Raw genomic sequence first — 23,430 nt, forward strand, 5'->3', positions numbered from 1 at the left:
TTTTCCTATGAAGTAATGAGCTCTACCAATGTTATCAAAACATGGACGAGGGTAGTTATAATCCTCCAAGGGATACTAATCCCATTCTAACTCAAAATTCATGATATCCTACTTCTACTTGACACCGAATGGACCTATAGTGATGGGCCATACCCAAGTCTTCTTATGTTGCTTCCTTACTCTTTCATATGTAGATGAGAGTTGTTGTACAATCTTTGGCAAAATAAGTCTATCACATGGATACCTTGGGAGCTTCTTAGGATTTATAGTTGTACTTGCTACCCTTAAGTAAGTGAATGTCTTGAGTTGGATGTAGTAGGCCCCTATTTCTTTAATTTTTGTTGCTACCCCTTCTGACATCCTTTTTGCATAGTCTCCCTTAGTGAACTGAATGATTGCAAAAAGGAAGGCATCATAGAATATTCTATATATTCCTTACTATGATCTAAGCATTTCTTCTTCACCAGCTTGGGGTATACAACATAGAGCCATGCATCAACATCTTGCAAGTTGCCCCTTTTAAACAACCCTAGGTAATCTATAGTTCTTGCTACTAAAAAATACACCAAATCAGATGTCATATAGAACCTTAGGTCATTTTTTATCATCACCAACTATTTGTCTAAATTCTTACTAAGAATTGTGGCCCAATCAATTGGCATATTTGTCTTTTTGATGATTTCAATGACATGTACTATCCATATGTTTAAGTGTTTTGGTATTGGTAATTCCATGATTCTACTTAGGAGCACTATGGAATGTCCAATATTATCCTTCATATAACCTCTTGTCATATTTACATTCGCATCTTTTCTTCCCAAAGGTGTTCTATCAACAAGATATGAAGATTAAATAATTTTTGTGGCTTCCTATTCATGATCACTATGCCACCTTTTTACTTGATCCTATGTCAATGTTATATATTGATCTGCCCTTGGAAGATGGAAAATTATTTTAATGTTCTTGGGCCTCAGATCTAAGACGATGTCCCTTGTTATGCTTTTCATACTTTTTTTTCTAAAACACAATTATCTACCAATGTCACAACCAACTCAAAAGATTGTACTGAAAGCAAGTGTGAAGCTATGTTTACTAACTCTAATCTTATAAGTGCAAACATCATTTGGGGTCTCTCATTTGGTTTGTTGCATAGAACCAAGAATGCATTCTAGTCAATATGGCCTAACTTAGCATCTCGAATCTCTGAATGTGCATTCTAGAAGTGTGATTTCGATGGAACATCTTAAAATTTGAAGACTGCTAGTTTTGGAACCATCATTGTAGTGAGGGAGGATGAGCAGGAAGCCATTTTATCTCCCAAAAGCAAGAATCCATTAGTCTAGATAGTTGAAAACAAAATCCTAGTTACAATAAAAACAAATACAAAAAGCAAAACTATCACAAAACTAGTAAAAAACCTATTATTTTACTCTGATAGACAAAACTTGGTGCGCATTGCACACCTTGAGGGTGCACTTGGTGCACTTTTCCTCCTAAGAAAACCCTCAAAACTTAAGGGTGCACACATAGTGCACCTTGTGGTGTGCACTAGGTGCACACCCTTGTAATGCAAAGTAGTTGAAGTGTTGTGTTAAAAAAATGGGTGCACACATAGCACATCTTTTGGGATGCACTATGTGCACATGTGAACCTTTCACTTAGGTTATTATGTTTATTTTAAAAGTTTTTTCAAAAATTTATTAAGTGTTTTTTTGTGAGAAAAGGCATGTGCCTTACACACCTTGGATAGGTGCGTAAGGTGCGCACCTTCTAACTTAGTGATTTGTGTTTGTGTGTGTTGGTTTTTGAAGATTGGCACACCTCACAAGGTGTGGAGGTGCGCTTGTTGAAGTGTAGGAGGAGAAAGTAAATGGGGAGAAGGAGGGGGATCCTGGGCTTTTATAGGCCTAGGATGGAGTGCACCCTTTAGGGGTGCACACCTATGCATGAGCACTCTTCCAAAGGGAAGTGCTCTGCACTAGTGGACTTAGCACACTAGCACACCTTGAGGGATGCGCTAAGTGCGCTAGTGCACCCTTTTATATACAAAATTCATTTTTTTAACCTTAAAACTCCAATTTTTGGTAAATGGGTGTTTCAAATAGATGGGGAGACTAGACTTAGACACCAGGTAGAACCCTAAAAAAGACTCAAACCTCAGACTAGGGGTCTGGAAAACAAAATTCTAGGAAAAATAAGGCGTGTGTTGTGAAACTGCAACACTAATGAAGTGATTACTTCTAATTACTTTTATCTTTTACTATGAAAATATATATTTTTTACTAACTTTTATTACATATGATATTAAACATTTTACTAAGGTAAATAAAAAAAATATTTATTTCATAGAATACATATCAAACTAATATATTTATAAGTTATATTTTATTATTTTATAAAATATTTTATAATACTAAAATTATATAATACATTAAAAAAAATTATACATCTATTTTTATAGCTATTTCTATTACAATATATTTTATGACAAGAACATGCCACCATCTATAGTCTAATTTTTCTACAAAACCTCAAAAACATGAAACATGGACACCATGTATATCAAAGAGGATTTATCAGCAGACTCAGCAACACCATGGACACCATGTATATAATATTTTTCTTGTCTTTCATTCGTTATTTATATTTCTCATATATAAACGAGGCTACAGTCTGATTTTTCTAAGCAAGCATAGGGATATTTGCCTATACCATTTGAAATATAATAATTTTCTTGTCTTTCTCATATATAAAGAGGCTACAGTCTGATTTTTCTAAGCAAGTATAGGGATATTCGCCTATACCATTTGAAATATAATAATTTTCTTGTGTTTCACATGTTATTTATATTCCTCAGACTATAGTCTGATTTTTCTAAACAAGCATAGTGATACCATTTGAAATATAATATATTTCTTGTCTTTCACATGTTATTTATATTTCTCAGATATAAACGAGGCTATAGTCTGATTTTTCTAAGCAAGCATAGTGATATTCGCATGCTTGTCTATAACATTTGAAATAGAATTAACTCTCTGAAACGCCAGAAACATGAAACATGGACAACCTGTATATCAAAGGATTTATCAGCGGACTCAGCCATGGTAAGTCTTGAACTGCAACATATTCAGCCACATCAATAATATCGCTGCAGAGAAACTTTATTAATAAGTTGCTTGAACTTCCCTGTGGTCAGCAATTCGTGGTGCTGCAGTGGGTATCTTGGTTGCGATGGGACTGGCAACATATTCAGCCACATCAATAACAAGCCTCACGGAATATGAGTACATATTCTGTTCACTGTTGGCACTTCTGGTATGTATTAATTTTGTTTTCTATTTTTGAAAAAATATTAGTTTTGGAATGTGAAAAAAATACATATAGGTTTTTAACCAATAATTGTTATTATTAAATTTTAAGAAAATTATTCAAAGACATTTAGTAAAAATCTACTTGTTGAAGTTACAGAACCTCAATCTATAACGTTTCAGTTGTGGTCAATACAGAACCCATTTAGCTAAATATAAAAGAAATGAATTTCTCAACGCCAGAGAAAACCCTCCAAAATGACATTCAATTAAAAGAATCAATTCTATAATACCTATCTCACAAATAACATTTAGATCACCCCAAATCCTCCCAAAAGCGATTATGGGTTCTGCCCACCAATCAAGTAGAAATGAAATCAGAGATAGATGAGTCAGCTTGAAGGTAAACCCTTACCACGTCTAAAAGAATTGGAGCATAAAGACTCAAGGAGTTTCTCCAAATATGAGCACTGCATACGAAAATTTCATTTAACAAGAGATGAAGAGATGTCTAATAGTATTCCAAATCATGCATCCTTTTCTAACAAAATACATTCTTGAAACCTAAGATAGGGAAAGCAATTAAGAACTCGAGCAAAAAAAATTAGCAGTTTATTCATTAAATTAACACTGTATTCATATTTAACATTCCACAGGAGCCTTCCTTTAACAAGAGATGCCTTATAGTATTTCAAATCCTGCAACATTTTATAAGAAAACATATTCTTACAACCGTATTTGTGATGACACCATCTAATTAATTTGTTGATTATTTATACCTTCTACAAAAATATTTGGTAAAGAAACCTCCACTACTGAACTCACAAATCTTCAGACTATGACCACCATTTTCCTTGTGAAAAAAAAAAGACCCCACCTAAAAGACTTCAAAATTTTACCCACCAATATTAGGAATGAAAACTGATTTGCAAAGGATCATCTAGACAAGTCAATAAATAAGGTCTTTTGAATTTCAGGTATATCTTGGGCTGGCAATCCAGTCGATGAAGAACATACGGTATCAACTTTCAGGTATCTCTGATGTTGAACGAAGTGCAATTGAAAGAAGTATCATAGAAGGTGAAAAAAGAATAAGACTGATAAAGGAAGAGATGAAAAGAAGAGTAGAGAAAAGTATGGGTTTCTTAAGAAGTATTGAGCTTCGCTTGCTTTCTTACAGAGAGCGAGCAGATTATTTAATTGGGCAATCAAATAAAATGGGTTGTACAGATTCATCTGAAGAAGTACGTATAATGATTGCAGACCTTAACACTATGCAAAATGAACTCCAGATGTCCTCTAAACTTTATAATTTCAGAGCTTCTCAATTGAAAACATTACATCACATAAAAGAGAAACTGAGGTTTGCTGAAAGCTGGAGTTTTTTCTCGAAAGAGGAGATTTTTCGGCAGCACCTGCAAACATTTAATACACATATTATAATTGATCTCTTCAGAAATTGTATTGAGAATATTCCCTCCGATGAAGTCCGGATGTTTGATGCAGAACTTAAGACGATGATTACATTAAATGACACTTTTATGAATCAATTTGAAATACTGAAAAGTATTGAAAAAGATCTGCCCTTCATAAGTATTTCAGCTGATCATGTTAATGAAGTGGGTAAGTGTGCAATATGCACTGATGACTTTGTATTGGGAGAGGATGGGATTGAGATGCCTTGTCATCCAAGCCATGTATTCCATTCTCACTGTATTCTACCATGGCTGCTCCAGCAATCCACTTGTCCCACCTGCAGGATGTAAAATTGATCGAAACTGCTACTAATTCTATTTATTGTATGGTTTTCTGCTAAGACCTCTATATGGTGAGGCAATTGTACTTCGTTTATTCCGAGCTAGTTTGATTGTCTTAATTAAAGAATTTATATTATTATATTATATTTTAAATAGTCAAGCGACTTGTATTATATTCTTTTTAAATGATAGATTTGTTTATGTGCTACAATATTCATGATTCAACTTGAAAATTGAAGTATTAGAATATAGTGTAATTATATTTAGAACTTATATATTTGAGAATAAAATGTAATGTTGTTATTTTTGTTTCTAGATTATATTTCATTTATAAACTTATAAATTAGTTTAAGCAAATTGTTGTATTTATTGTGAGTTTTCAATTATTGCCAACTATACTAAAAACACTATGTAGCTTCATTGTTTCTTTTTTATTTTATTTTTCATGTTAAATTTTAAAAGGTAAGAAGGTCTTAGTTTATCTAACCATTTCAAAATGTCTAAAGATTGCTATTTGACCTACTATTCTAAGGTTAGTCCCCTACTATTCTATGGGACTCTGCTAATTAGTTAACACCTTTAGGCCCTACTATTCTATTATTACCAGATTCCCTATATAATGTGGGGTCCTATAAAATGGTAGGGCCCCCCTATATTATAAAGTGGGGCGGGTAGGAGGAGATAATTGCCCATAGAATTGTAGGGGGCGAGGGCATGTTACATATAGAATCTTAGGCAAGATACTATAGGCCGGTCCCCTTATAAATAGTAGGGTCAAAACTTGCACATTCCACACTATTAACTACCTGGCAAATAATAGCATCTTGCTCCTTATATATTTTATGAATGTATCATTGAACATATTTCTATTAAAGTATATTTTATTATAATAGAATATGTCTTACGATACTATTATCGACTTGTATATATGTATATGTATATCTTTATATATATAGTATATGTTTATGTATGCATGTTTCTACATACATACATACATATACATGTACATGTACATGTACACACACACACACACACACACACACACACACACACACACACACATATATACATACATATATACATATATATACACATACATAGGTATATAGATACATATATACATGCATATAGATATACATATACATGTATTTGTATACATATATACACACACATATACATATATTCATATACACACATATATACTATACAAACACAATGTGCATGTGCATACAAACACAAAAAAAGAACATGTACATATAGATGTGTGTGTGCTTGTATGTGTAGACATACACACATACACACATATATACATGCATATATATGCATATGTACATACATATATAGACAAACACATACATATGCATATAAGTATACAACATTAGGTAGAATAAAAAATAATGAATTATTTGAATTTGTTAGCTATGAGAGTATAGAAGGAAAAATAGAGACTATGGATTCAATAGTAGTCTATCGAGTTTTGTTATGGCAAGAGATTTGTGGAAGATGAAGAAGTTGAAAGAATAGAAAAGGTAGAAATTTTTATTATGTTAGTTTCCACTAATTGCAGAGAGAGAGAGAGAGAGAGAGAGAGAGAGAGAGAGAGAGAGAGAGAGAGAGAGAGAGAGAGAGAGAGAGAATTGATGGTCTAGTAAGTTGTATTATTCTCATAAAGTTTACCCCTAAAAATTAAGTTTCATATAGAATGGGTTATATGATCATACATAAGGAAAATATAGTCTTTATATTGATACATAAAAGTGGTGAGTAGAAGAATCAATAAAAATTATCATTTTAAGGACCAATAAAATTGTTTAGCCTAAGGATGAACAAAAATTGTTAGTCTAACTGCCAATAAAAGAAATTAATATATGAGACCACATGTATTTGTTGACCTTATGGTCAAATAATTTGTTAATTAGTGCCAAAATACTTAATCATTTGGTTAGTCACATTGTTATTGAGCTTTATAGTGTAAATCAAGTTGTTGTAGTGTTAACCAAGAAGAAAGTAAGTGTTAACCGAGCAAAGCAAAAAGAAAGTGTCAACTGAGATAGCCATGTTAATCAAGTATAGGAAAAGTAGTGTTGACTGAGCTACAATATCAACCAAAATTTACAGTGTCAACCAAGTTCTATAGGGTTTGTTGAGTCATCAATGTTAATTGAGTTCACGCCTAATCCTGAGTGATCAATGTGGACTAAGCACCAGTGCCTACCAAGTTCCAGAGCTTTTTGAGTTCACTATGTTACAAAGTGTCAGTATATCTCCGAGTGGTCTTCAGAACCCGAGTATCAGCATTGAGATGACTTGGTGAAGATTTTTGAATATGGTATGGTAGCCAACTTCATAAGGTAATTATTTGGATTGGTATATATGTAAGATATCTTTTCATATACAAATGAGAAATTAGTGTGTGAGTGTGTCTAATGTGAATGAAAATTAGAAGATTAAAGGATACAAACAGTATAAGGGAAAGCAGAGTCTCATCCATCACATTAACACGATCATTCTACATCAAAGGAATCTCATTTAACAAACCAAGTTGTAGAGCAGAGATACACTACAGGTTCATCTTAATAAGTGCATTAGTCAAATCCTCTAACAAGGTGGACTTAACAATCTTATGCAAAATCTCTTAACTAAGTACATACTTCATTATATTGTTTAAATCCTTTCACAAGGTCAACCTAATAGTCCTTATTACTCCTAATAGGGAAGATCACCAGAAGTGATCAATTGAAAACCTTAATAGGCCAACTTTATATTGAAGTAAAAGTTTTATTGGTTCCTAATTCACCCCTTCCCTCTTAGTCTTCTAGCCTATTCTACGTTTCCAACAATTGGTATTAGAGAAATTTGGTTATGACATCAGAAGTTTAGTAGCTTGAGAAAATATTAGAGAAAGTGGAATTGTATAGACTGGAGAAAGCTACTAAAAATGAAAAGTTGGATTTGCAAATGGCCATGGAACAATTCAAGAAATGAAGGAGAAACTTTCTAAATCTTTGCAAACAATAAAATAACTAGCACCACATATGAATGAGAATCTTTCTACAAAAGAAAGAATTGAAGACATTTTCCAAGACAAAAGTTTAGATGAAGTTGATTGAAGAATCAAAGATCTACTTGAAAAGAGTCTCTCACAACATGAAGAAATTAGAAAACTAAAAAGAGAGCAAGAAATTCACTTAGTTAGAATGTGTGAAAACATGAAACAAAAGGACATGAAAAAGGAAGAGAAAATATTTCCAACTAAAAAGATAGAAGAAAAAGACAATGAAACTCATCACCTATCTATTTAGCAAGTAGATTTGATAAATCAACTCAATTATGCAAATTGAGAGCTTATCAAATTTAGTATAGATAATGCAAGATTATAGGATGATCTTAGTATAGAAAATAAAACCAATGAAAGGATAATGAAATCTCAAGAAAGAATGAGTCAATTGAATGAAAAAAATCAGTTAAATTGAATGAACAAACTCAGTTTAGACACAAATGAAAAGAAGGACTAGGCTATATAGATGAAGGTGAATCATCACAACAAGGAGCTCAAAAGACAAAAGGCCTACATGTAATCATTGTGGAAAGATAGGGCATGTACATCAAACAAGTTTTGGAGCAATGAAAAATCAAAATTTAGTGGAAAATGTTATAGTTGTAACAAACAAGGACATGGAGCAAGTGAACGCATAGAGAAAACCAAGTTCGAAGGAAAATGTTTCAACTACAACAAACAAAGGCACACATATTTAGAATGCAAAACCAAGAAATGGAATCTAGCAAAACAAATTGTGAAAGCTATGTTTGGTTTAGATTATAGCACATGGTGCAAATGTTACTTGTGTGGTGAGCATGGACACATCAGAGAAAATTGCATAAGAACTCACACATGGAAGAGAGACCCTACAAAGAGATGTTTTGTATGCAAAGAACTTGGTCATCTAGCTAGAAACTATATGAACCAAGATACAGTTGAAGGTGAAAAGAAAGGAAAGGATGACAATATCAGAAGTCAAATAAGATAGCAATGTATAAAGAAATTGCCAGAGAATGCAAGTCAAAATCATGAAAGTGTTGACACCCAAGTTAGTGAGTTGGGTGATTCAACAATTTCAAACTGATTATCCATGGAGATCACTAGAACTATGATTCAAGTAAACATCTTATATCAGTTTTAGTTAGCAATCAAGAATATCCAAATCAAAATTTCAGATGCATTGGTATCACCAAGTTGGATGACCTTACTAAGAAAAGTTAGGTTGCATGATCTTACTGAGAAAAGTCGAGTTGCATGACCTAACCAAGATTGGATTTAGATGACCTATGCCAAGTTTGGAGTTCTAACTAAGTATAGATGGAGTATATTGAGCTCAGGACCTAACTAAGCTTATTCTTATCGAGTTGAATATCAAAGGTATCTATTGAGTTGAAGATTTAACCAAGTGTCTTATGGTTGGCGAGTTTAACAAGATCTCACCTAGTTGTCTATTGAATAATGCATTTATGATGACTTAAAGAAAATATTTTTATTAAAAGGAAGAATCAAAAGGTTTCATTTTTCATCATGAATGTTAGAGCAAAAAAACTAGAGCAATTCAAAGTGAATTTGTCAAAAGTTTATCCTTTGATCACCAAGAATTACGACATCCTCATCTAGAAGCAAGATCAAGAAGGGTTCTGAGATGTTGATAAGGAATACCATGTGTGAAGCCCCAAAATTCAAACTATGTCCTACGATTACAGAGGAAATGGACCCAGCTAGTGCCCATTCACAAATTTCACCAAAAGTAATATTAATTCATGATATTAGATCATTTTATCACTGTTTAATTCAAAAATTGGGAACTCTATAGCTGAATAAAGTATACGAAGAATTGTGTGTGGACAAAAACCTTAAACCTAGGCATAAATGCCTAGAAGTGAATAATTTAATCCACATTCTGCATATATGCCAAGGGATTTCCAAATTAAGTGGATTAGGTTTATCCCGAGTCATTTTATGACACACAATTCTAGCTTGAGCAACCCATCAAGATCAAAAATAAAATGATTCATAGGGTTATTGAGTTTCCCATGCTTGACAATGCTAAAACAACTAAAATCTAGGTTGAGTTGAGCTGGTGAAGAAAACTCTTGTTGAGTGGGATGATAGAGGAATGAAGCTAAATGGTGTTAATGACATGGAGATCAAGTTTGGAATTCATGTAATTGCACACAAGATATACAATTTTGGCTGACTAAATAGTGTCTGATGTGAAGCTGTGGACTTGGCTTTCAAAGTAGTCAAGAATAATCTTTTGTTTGACCTCACCGAGTTGTAGCTGAACCAATTGAGCAAGAACATGGAGAGCATTTGAGCATTCAAGAAAAATCTATGTAAGTTTGGTTCACTTCTGGCATGCTTATTCTTTTATGGTCATAAAGTTTTTGCTTCCAAGGGTAATGTAGTGTGGAAGAATGGTAGACCCATTGTATATCAAATCAATGAATTTATAGCTGAAATGGGAGACAAATTTGAGGTCATCATGGATGAATATTTTTAAACATTTAAGGAAAGGATAGAGAGTAGGTTCAAAATACCTAAGCAATTAGTGGATGCTTATGAAAAAGACATATGTTTCCTTCTAGACTTTGACAAGGTACATATTTAGGTATTTAGACCTAGAGTTGCATGGGTAGAACCTCTTCACTATGAGGTAAAAATTGATGATAATAAAGACATCATTGAGGCTCTTTTCAATGAGCACATGGACCCTAAAGCACCTTATTTTTGAATGTATGAAGAGGCAAAAACCAATATTTCTCTTGAAATCAAGATTTATTAGATTCTAGAAATAAGAAGGGTATGTGTAGGATCATGGTTTGCCAAAAAGTGGTGATGTAAAAAAATAGATTTTGAAGATGTCTATAAGTGCTTCAAAATCAGCTCTAACTTTTTTTCACCTATCCAGGCACCAAACCTAGAAAGTAAGGCCCGAGCCTTATCAGATATCCAATTTTATATCATATACCTGATATTAACGGATGTCTGATTTGATATCAGAAATCTAATCTAATATCAGATACCCAATAACATGGGGAAATATATATATGAAATAATAAATTATAATATAATTTAGTATAATATTATAATATGATATAATATAATATTATAATATAATATAATATTATAATATAATATAATATAATAGTATAAGCTATTTTATAATATATTATACTATAATATAATATATAAAAAATATAATACAATATAATATAATATATAATATAATATAATATAATATATATAAAATATAATATAATACAATATAAAATATAATATAATAATATAATATAATATAATATAATATAATAATATAATATAATATATAATATATCTATAATATATGAACTAGTGGAAATATCGGATATTGGATATCTATTAGACAATATTAAAAAAACAATAAAGCCCACAAGCTCATTTCAACAGTATTTCAATAGCACTTTTTATGACGGCAATCGGATATCGGATACCAATTCAGATATACGATATTGAGGTGTTTTTTTTTGTTTTTTTTAAAATCATTTTTAATATAAATTCAAGACGTTTTATCATGATTTTGTTAGTTTTAGATGAATCTAGGGTTTTTTGGATAAAAATTGTTAAAAATACGGTTTTTTAAAAAATATATATTATGTTTTGCAATTTAATAGGAATGGCTGATCAAAATGATGACACTGAGGCAAGGAATAATATTTGTCATAACCCCCCACCAAATGATCCAGTGCCCTCACAAAATTGTCCACCAAATGATCCTCTTACCCCTCAAAACCCTCCTCGAATCGAGGATTTGATAAATGAAAATCTTACCGAATTAAGGGGTTTGCAAAGAACATATAATAATGTACCCACATTGGCTCCTATGTTATCCATGGTAAACACCATAGTGGATAACATTGAAACCTTTACCAAGCAACAAAATGTCACTCTTCGTTGGCGTGCTGAAATGCACGAGATGTTTGATGATGGTTTGGACTATGATAAGGTTGCGACCCTCAATATAACCAAAGAGGATTTGGCTAGCCTTTTTGCGAACCCAAAAATGGGTATAGCAATCGACCTAAAACAATCCAAACTACTAATTAAATGGTGCACAAATGATGCCATACATACAAACTTTTGGGATCATTGGTGGATGGTTTTTGATATCCCTCCACATAACAATTTAGACGTGCCATTTTATTTCCTTAGAAAATTATATGTAGAATTTGTGTTGAAACATAAAGTGAACTACTAGAGCATGAAGCCCAACATGGGTGTAGGACTAGGAGCTCCTCAGGATAGACCCTCTTCCCAATAGAAGAAAGTTGGCACTTTTGTCCCCCTCACTGATATCTCCCCCCCTCCTTGGGTTCAACATCCTAATATTATGGTAGAGGCTAGCTCTCAGACCATCAGAGCCATTCATAGGCTAAGTAGCCTAATGATATCTCAAGCTAGGTTAGTTCTGCCTCCCTGCGTTGATGATGTTGGCACCATTTCATCATTGGCTAGCTCATCACACGTTTGTGTGCCTAAAACTTGCATTATGTGCAAGAATATTTGCTTGGGTCCCATGGGTGATCTTTCTGAGTATCATTTTGTATTAGATGAGGATACACCAGACACATGCACATAGGCTACAGGCCCTGATGGGAGAGAGGAGGGGAATGCAGAGGAGTGGACTCCTTTGGTGTTGATATGTGTATACATTTTTTTGTTATGACATATGCAATTTAAAGTTAATTTTTATAATGGAGTAATTTTAATTTTTAAGCCATACTAACTTATACATGTGTGTGATCTTCATCCATGTTTAGTTGATGATGCTACACTCTCAGCAATTTTATTTGGCCTTGAGACATCTACAGTACATTATTTTGTGTTTGCATTATTTTTTCTATTTGATATTGTAGCATATATGGTGGCTAATATTTCTTTTATGTTGTAGGTACCACCTGTCCTGGGGGGACAAAGTGTCGGGGATGAGCTAGCATGCATTGACAAAGGAAAGGTAATTAGGTGCTTTCTATTTGATTAAATATTGATGCATTCTGGTAAAATGTTTGTGGTAATGAAATTTAATTACATTCTTTATTGTATATAGGGCATGGCTACTAGCGATGAGCTTGTATAGATTCCACGTTATAAATGATCAGACATTTCCATTCGCACCGAGAGCTCCATTCTATGTATAAGTATCATTTATTTTTTATTTTCCTTATCTTCATAAATAAATTCAAAACTGATTTTTGTGATATTAACAACTACTATTTTGTATATCATAGGAGACTCCTAGTGCACATGAGGTTCGACTAGAGAGTTATGTAGATTTGATGATGCAGCCACTCTATCTTGAGGAGGAGCCTACAATAGTAAGTTGTAGTTTGAATTCATGATTAAATATGTTATAAATTTAGCATGCTATGAATTATAATGTTATAGTTTAAGTTGTAGATTCATCTAAAAAACATATTTGAACATACACAGCCCACAATTAGTGGCGTACAAGCATTGCCAAGGGCATATGAGAGGACTCCTGACCGGTGTAGGAGGTTGATGAGAGAGGTATTTATTATGAAATTTTAATAGTATAAATCTTCATTACAAAAAAGATCATTATGCATTTGAGTAATTCAATGTTAGATACAAAGAATCATATAAATTTAGTAGTCTAACTTTGGGTTTTCAGTTTTTGTTTATGTAGGAGGCATCTGATCCACCTAGTGCAGTGAAGAGGCTACATTTCTATCATCCACTAGCACCTTAGGATAGTATAGTTGTCGTAGGATGCAACATGAGACATTTTGAGATGGCATATGCCACATTGTTTACATAAACATTGATATTATACACATTTTGATGGCATGATCAGCCACATTTTGTATATGGATCTATGTATTTTGATATATATTTTTGTCATTTATGTGCACAATGATATACATATTAATTTAGTATCTAGTATCGTTCAATTTATCATGGATCATGTGTATTGTTCATGTTTATGGAATATCATTAATTTTGATTATGTTTGTTATATTTGATTCAAGTGCAATAATTTTTGAATAACATTTTAACAACCTTTATTATCAAATTTGGATGCAATGTTTATTTTGAAGTGCTATCATGACATAAACACACTTGTTAACCTCCTACACAAGGTTCAGATAACCCCAAATCTAATTTTAAATTCCACCTTCAACCTTGAAACTAACTCTTGGCTTCAAATCTAATCTCAACACAGTTAAGGACTCCCCTCCTCAACCATAGATTCTATTCCCAACCACAAACTCATTCCTAGACTCATAATCTTTGATAACTAGCACTTCACTTTGTTACTATCTTCATACTACAACTTTTCAATTTCAACATAACCTCAAAATATCCCAACTTAAGAGACTTGATGGGATCAAACTATTTTCACTTTGTTACTATCTCTTAAAAATGAGATAGGTTAGTTTAGGCGTCAACATCACCATCTTGTAACATTTGATAGTTCATTGATAGCCCTCACGAGCTCTGAGTTATGACCCTTGGAAGATTGAGCTTGAAATGCACTTAGAGCACCTTGGAGACTCCTCAGTATGGGGTGGCCATGGACAATGGATGGTCTCCATGGCCAGAACAAGGGTGTCACTAGGGTTCACCTGCCCACCCAGAGCTAATGGCATTGACGATTCAATGCCAAGATTAGCGGTTTCAAAGTTACACTGTGGTGCACCTATGAACTGAAGCACACTACGAGTTTTGGCATCGAGCAAGATCATTGTGCCAAATCCAAACAAAATGTGATCTCTCAAAAATGAGATAAGGTTATTTCATTACTTACCAACACATTCATTAACAAATTATGTGAGTTAAACTATACAATGTCCATTTCCAACTAATCATAACATAAACAAGAATAACAAGAATTGGCCCTCAAATGGTTGTGCACAAAACAAGGGCTCAAAGTTATAAAAACTCATCTAATAGACACTATGTTCAATGAAAAATGTTGAATCTTGAAATTTGGCTAAGTCTGAATTTGTAAAGCACTAAGATTTCCTAGAATCTTTCTCTTAACTCAGAGAGGTCTAGAACCTATCTCAAATGAATCGTCACATATATTAAATTATATCTTAAGTATAAGTTGGCTTATTGTAAGAATTTTCTTAAGGGAAAAATTCACCCAAGAACTAAGAACTCAAACACAACCACAATTGTAGACCAAAAATGGAGAGAGTATGATCAGAATAACAATGTATTCAATAATTGTCTCATAAGAGTACACTAGGAGTGCCTGAATATAAAGGCCTTAGGAGAGCTTCTAGAACGCATAGAAGTTAGCATCATGATATGTCATACAACCAAACACATGTCCACCAGATATGGATTATCCTCCATTAAACATGAAAGTAAGTGCGGTGATGAGAGGATAAGCCTACAAAGGTGGGACACACAAATTAGTGTTGTAGACACCATGTGCTCAAATAGAGGTGCGTACTCTTGTGTTGTCAACATGACAACTCATAAGGTTGCACAAACTCCTAAGTGTCTCATAAATAAAAATAATAAAATAATGCAATATAATTAAATAATGCATTAACCTAAGTAAACTTAAGTAAGTGTAAATAGTAAAGTACGTATTTACACCAACACTTATAATCCCTTATACTTAAAAAATATATTTTATTCACCTTCTATCTAATATATTTTAACATGGGAAGATGTAAGATTGAAAATGGTGATCAAAACCATATTCCACATCTTCTCTAAGCAAGTGAAAATACTCACTATTTTCCATGTGAGGAAACAACCTAGATGCTCATGGAAGTTGGGATTTTCTCTTGTGCAAACTTTCTCAATGAGCCACATGAGATTCTCCATCAAATGCTCATGTATTTTATTTTTTCATGTGAGAAAGTACATACTCACATTAGATAATGAATTCTTTTGTGAGAGAATACATGCTAATGTGAGATAATACATTCTTGTGTGAGACACTACCCTTCTCACATAAGAAATACTAATAGGGCATTAACAAGGAAACTAGAACCACACCAAGGAGTACTGAATCCACATAATTTGAGGAATGATCACTCAAGAGCATAAAAGTAGATCTAATAACTTGAATAAAATAAAAAGTACAAATAGAAATCACATTTACCCATCTAATCCACAAACATCAATCTACAAAATGATCATAAACAACATCACAATGAAATGAGTCTAACAAGGATGTATAACCAAATAAAATCAACCATGCTTGTTTTGTCCTTACCATAATGGCATCATGAGACCTCAAGGATCCTAACCATACATCGAAGCATAAATTTACATGACTAACCAAATAGTTGGAGAACTGTCTTATGAGATCATTCTTAATAATAACTATCAATTAACATCATAAGTTCTAGTACATCCAACATGTTAATCTACAAATAGTATCACTAACTAAAGCCAAAAATGGTATAAGTAGCTACACCTCCCAACCACATTGTACTCGTAGGCTCACACCCACCATGCTCACAAAGATAATAACCTGAACAAAATCAGAGAAGACAATCACCCATGGCTAATACACATGCCAATCAAGAACATGATACAAATGTCTATATGATCAAGTACACAATGTAGTACAATAGGTGACTGGTCACTAAAGATAACTATATAAGGACTCTAGTGGAGTGTCATTACTTGCCATCAGCTAGCATTATTACTTTGAGCCTTCAATCAGCTCCCTTCGGAGGCCATTATAGAAATCTATCTTCAATCAGCTCTCATAGGAGGCTAGATATTGTGCCTTCAATCAATTCCCTAAAGAGGCAAGACAATCACAAATTTGATCAACTCCCTCGGGAGGCTAGGTGTTCCATAATCTCACCTTGCGTTAAGTTAATTTTTCCACTTGTTAATTTTAGTTATTACTTGTTAAAAACCTCTTCACATTACCTTGTCAACCACTTCCGAGCTAGGGTACACAAGAGAAGCCACTCCACCGCATACCCTAAATACCCATGGTCATCACATGATGAGCGCCCATAGAAAATGTAGTTTCGCAACCCAACCCCCAATGAACATAACTCTACCAATATCGACTAGGAGTTCAAGGCTCACAAGAATGTAACAAGTGCACACTCATGTGCTCATGTGTGTGCTCATGTGATCATAAACAACAAGGGTTGGATAAGGAATAATAGAAATACCAAGTATAAAATCACTCAACTGAGTACATAGCTAGGGGTATGAATTCAACATGAACACCAATGCAAGAAAACTACATCTATGGATAGATTGATATCCTCATAGATAATTTAAAACCATGACCAACCTTAGTGCCAAGAAAACTCAAGAAAATTGGGCAGCATGCAAATTGAGGCGAAGTAAAAATTGCCCAAAATCCAACATTGACAAAAATCAATGAAACTAAAACCCTGGTTCCAATCAGGTATAATAATCCCAAATATTAAATAGAATTTAGGTTCAAAGTTCCTATGCAACAATAACTAGCATAATGGTTTGAAACCCCCAAACCCCTCTCATAAAGGAAGACAAATAATCGTACGCACCCAACCAGGTAGAGCCAACATATAGGAATGGAGATGAAAACAAGTTCTTTGACTCCTAGCAAACTAGTACAAAAAATATACTAGAAAAAAAGATGAGGCATAAAACTAGAAGAGCCCAACCTAGAAGCCAAAAGGGGAAAAATGGGAATAATCACAATAAAATAATTGTTCCTCTAAAACTACCACAAGTCTTGACAAGCCAAGGAATCCTTGAGCCAGATCCAACAAGATCAATCCCACATCGATCCCCTGTCCATAGCTCCCACAATGATTAAAAAAATAATACTTCCTCAAGAGGGTTTTTAGATTTTTTTAATCTCCAATCCAAACTTAAAAGTGAGAAGTCAGAAATAACTCACTTTTAAAAATATATATTCACTTTAAAATAGCAATATAAAATTAGAAAAATAACTGGCTTACTAACTTAAACCTCTTCTCAACCTAGAAATAATCAAGCAATTCCACTTTGATAGAATTGAACTATAGTAAAGGTATTGGTAATTAAAATAATAAGATAAAATATCAAAATACCCTTAAAAACATTAAATCACAATATTCCTTAATAATTTCCACAACAAATGTGGATATCTAAATGCACAGAAATAATATCGGTCTCGTCACAAATGCAAATGAATCCATATGTATTAAATTACTAAAGGGATTATTTAATAATTAAACAAGATACATCACCCATACATAAACAACACTTTGTAGGTGTAAACAATCAAATCACTAACTTCATGTGCCACTACTAGGGATATGAATCCTACACACTTAAAAAAATGATCATAATATATCTGAAGCAATAAATGCATTAAATCATGCAATTAACCATTTTTTTAATTACATTAAAATAATCTATTTACATCACTCATTGCATCATAAAACATCTCAAATCAAGAATAAAGTAAATATACATAGCATCAAATCATAGTATCCAAAATCCAATAAGTCCATCATATAATCACAAGCAAGTATATGTCTGAATACAAAACAACTAGATATCATCATAAAGCATCATGTGAAATCAATAACTAGGGGCTTGCATTCTCATATGCAATTATTCACAAGGAATTAATAATTTGGATATCTCTTAATATCCTTTGGAAGGTAAGTAATTTAGTCTTTGGAACACTCTAAAAATAGAAGATAAAATGGTTAAAAGCAGCCTTTTTGGATCTAAAATAGGGGATCTATGACTCTTGTTTGAAAATATTCTATGTATGATCACCACCTCTTATTTCAATGTATCTTAGCATCTATAGTTTGTCTCAAATTATTTTATAGTAGTTTGGTGGGATAAGATTGTGTATTATAAGACTATTTAAAATTTTGGCCTAGCTAGTGGTTATAGATGGAAGAGTATTTCTTGATGATCAACATGTAGTTTAAAGAGGGATCAACATAAGATAACTCAAATTCTTCCTTGTTTAAATAATATTTCCTTTTTAAGCCTAGATTTTCCTTTGTGGGGTAGTGATTCTTTTAGTAAATACTTTATTTGTAAAAGGCACTTAGATCTTAAAAGATTTTTTTTTGATGAGATATTGAGAGGTACTTTGGTGAAAATTAGTTTGGCATAAATTTTTCAGTTAAGATATTACATGTTTACATTTTGTTGGTGGCTCAAAAAGAAAATTCTTACATGAGATGATTTATGCATGAAAGACATTAATAGGCCCTAAATGTATGTCTTACATTGTAATAGTGAAGATTTTATTTCTCATTTTTTTTGAGCTCTTCTTTTCTAAGGAGATTTACAACTTTTTAGTGGGAGATTTACAAATAGGCTTATTAGCATGTCTTAAACATTAGTTTGAGTTTTGGGCTCATTGTTGTTGATTTGTGGTGGTTGGTGAAGAATTTTTAGTATACTTTTCATAAATCAAGGAGTTCGAGACACGAATGTGATTATTATTTTCATTGACTTTTTGAGGATTTTTGAGTTGATTCATCAACCATTTTCTAAGGTTAACTCATCAAGTATATTATGCATTAACTTGTTAAGGTAACATAAGTAATGCAATATTAGCCTAGGGGTAGGTTTTCCCTAACATAAATAAACAACTTCTTATATTGGTATTGAGTTGTAAGAGAGATTGAATATTGCAATAGATTAAAGTTATTGGATAATCATATTGGACTTGCTATTTGGTTGATGTAGCCCAGGCATTGGCTAAACTAAAAATTAAATATTTTTGTCTTTTGTCCATTTATGTGTGGGTTATTACTTTTTGATATTGGTTATATTTTCATCTAAGTGTAATTCTATATCTAGTTAATCCCAACAAGTGGTATTAGAGCTAGTTATTTGAATTATCATCTACAAGAAACTCTCATGATTGGGTAGGAAAAATGGAAGATGAGGGTAAGATGAAAGTTGAGAAATTTAATGGGAATAGCTTTTAGTTATAGAAAATTCAAATGATGAGACACCTTTATCTAATATATCTATGGTGACCATTAGGAGAAAAATCCAAGAAGGACCCATATACATGTCAAGTGAAGGTAGTTGAAAGTAGTCATTTATGCTCAACAAAAATAGTTGCATTTAATATTATGAAAGTAAATACAACTAAAGATTTGTCAGAAACCATCTAGAAAAGTTTTATGAAATTCATTTCACTTCAAATAAGATGTTTCTCATGAATTCTTTATTTAATATGAAAATGGTAGAAGGTGGGTCTATTTTTCTATCATTTGAATGAGTTTAATGTAGTTAAAAGGACTAGCTAGCTTTTGTAAATGTTAATCTTAATGAAAAAATTAGGGCTCTCTTAGTGTTTTATTCTTTTCCTAAAAGATAGAATGACTTGGTAGTCATTATGAGTAACTATGTTTATCATTCTACTTCCCTACAATTTGATGATCTTATTGTTGTTATTATGAGTGATGAAACTCATAGGAAAATCTTGGGTAAAACTACATTAAAAAGTATCTTGCATACACAAAGTAGAGGTAAAAACAATGAGTTAGGAAAGAATTATGGAAAGCATGTGAAATCAAAAGAAAAATAAAGAAAAAAAGTCTCAATCTAGAGGGCCAAGAAATTGTAGGTATTGTGGTAAATTGGATCATAAGAAGAAATATTGTTTGTCTTGGAAGAACAATGAATAGGACAAACAAGAAGGAAATAAGAAGGAAAATGTCATAAGTAACAAATCCAAGAGGATGATTTTCTTCTTTCCATAGAAAATTTTAATGATTCATCAGTTCTAGATTCAGGGGCGTCATTTCATGCTACACCCCACGGAATTTATTTCCTTTATTATGCCCAAGGGTATTTCACGACAATGAACCTTGTTTGATTGTTGGAAAGAGAAGAATTAGGATTAGTTTGCAAAATGAGAATCACTAGCTACTACAAGAAGTAAAATATTTTCCAATGATGAGCAGGAATCTAATTTTAGAAAGGCAATTGGGTTATTAGGGTTACATAATTACTTTTAATGATAAAAATTGTAAGGTTTTAAATGGTTCCTTAGTAGTAGAAAAATGTGTGAAAGTTCACACATCATATCTTTGTACACATCATGTTGTCCTTCTACCTTAATAATGTAATAGAGAAAATAGTATTCAAGAATAGTTTTAGTAGTTGAGTAGGAAGAACCTCAAACTATTGTTGTAGATATTGAATTAGTGATTTAACACAATAGACTTGGGCATGAGTGAAAATAAAATAAAATAAGTTCATTCAATTAATTTTTTACTAGGTTTAAAATGTGTTAATATGGATTGTTGTGAAAGTTGGGTTATGGAAAAAAATAAGAGCTACTTTTGTGAAGAGTGGGAAGAAAAAGAAATTAGAGCTTATAGATAGATATGTATGAGGCCAACCTTAGGTATCTTCCCTATGTGACTCTCTTTATAATTTTATTTTCATTGATGATGAAACTAGGAATGTATGGATTTATTTCCTTATATAGAAATATTATGTATTTAAAAAAATTTTAAAATGGAAAAGCTTGGTTGAGGATGAGACTGGAAAATTCTAAAAAGTCTTAGATCAGATAATAGTGATGAGAATTATAGTAAAAAGTGTGAAGATTATTGTTCCTCTAATTGTATTCATAGACAAAATATTGTTCTAAGGACTTCACAACAAAATAAGGTGGTTATATGCATGAAAAGGTAAAAAAATGGAGCATGCAAGGACTCTAAGGTTTCATGCTAGGCTACCCTAAAATATGTGGGAAAAGACTATTAATAATATTGTATATTTAATCAATAGAGGTCTCTCAACTCCTTTATATTTTGGTATCCTTGAGAAAGAATAGATAGGTAAGAAAGTGATTATTTTTTCCTAGTCGTGTAGAATTTGTCGATATAGATTTAAAAAATAGAACCAAGGTAGTTCACCTAAACTAAAGAAAAATGCATTTATTGGATATGGTATTGATGAATTTGGCTATCAAATTTGGAATATTAAAAATCATAAAATCATAAAAATCATGGATGTAATATTCAATGAGAAGGTGTTGTACAAAGATATGTTGCATTAGTATGGGAATAAAAAAAGAAAATATGTAGTGTTGGATGATACTCAAAAGGATGATGTTCCAACACTCCATCATGCTTATGAACAAAAGAAACAAATAATGCCACAAACCTAGTGAATGTTAGACAATCAACAAGGCTAAGTAAACCTCCAAAAAGATGTTATTCCTATTTATGCTCTATTTTATTAAAAGATAGTTATGAACCAAAAGAATATGATGAAACTTTATAGGTGGACACAAAGATTCATTGGTTGTCTTCAATGGTAGAAGAAATGGAATCCTTATTGAAAAATAAGACTTGAGATTTATCTAATTTGGCTAAAGGTAAAAGGTCTTTATAGAATAAAAGGTTTTATATGTTTAAATAAGAGGATGATGTAAGAGTAAAGTTAAAGATAGGCTAGTTGTAAAAGGATTTTATATGATGAAAAGAGGATTGATTTTGATGAGATATTTTTTCTAGTTGTTCAAATAACTCCTATTCATACAATTTTTTTAAGTATTGTGGTTGTTGAATATTTGTATTTGGATCAACTTGATCTTAAAATAACTTTTCTTCATGGTCATTTGGGGGAAGAAATATAAATGGAACATCTATACAAGGATTTGACGTCAAAGGTAAAGAGAATTTAGTGGGAAAATCAAAGAAAAATGTATATGGCTTGAAACAAGCACCTCAAAAATGGTATATTAAATTAAACAGTTTAATGAATGAGCATGGATACACTAAGTTTCATTCTAAACATTTCGTTTATTTGAAGAAGTTGGATGTTTATAACTACATTATTTTTGTTTATATCAAGGGATGGAAGTAGTAGTTAGCACATTCATTTTCTTTGAAGGATTTGGAGGCAACAAAACAAATCCTTGGTATGAAGATTTGTAGAGATAAGAAAAATAGAAAATTGACATTATCTCAAGATGATTATATAGCAAAGGTGTTGCAACATTTCTATATGAAGAATTCAAAAGATGTCAGCACACATTTATGTAGTCATTTGAAATTGAGTATGGATAAGTGTCCAAGGACACAAGAAGAGGATGATAAAATATCCAAGGTACATTATGATTTCTAGCTTTACAAAGTTTAATGTATGCTTTGGCATGCACTAGGCTTGATATTTCATGAATGTTGTGGGAATCGTTATTAGGTATATGAGTCATCCTAGAATTGCACATTATAAAGCAGAAAAATGGATTCTTAGATACTTGAGAGGTACATCAAGTAAATGTTAACATTTTAGGGTATTTACTATTGGAAATCACAATTGGAATAATTGTTATGCTATCATT

Source organism: Cupressus sempervirens, chromosome 11, assembly GCF_028749045.1.
Source record: "Cupressus sempervirens isolate cs-2001-9-10 chromosome 11, ASM2874904v1, whole genome shotgun sequence".
NCBI lineage: Eukaryota > Viridiplantae > Streptophyta > Pinopsida > Cupressales > Cupressaceae > Cupressus > Cupressus sempervirens.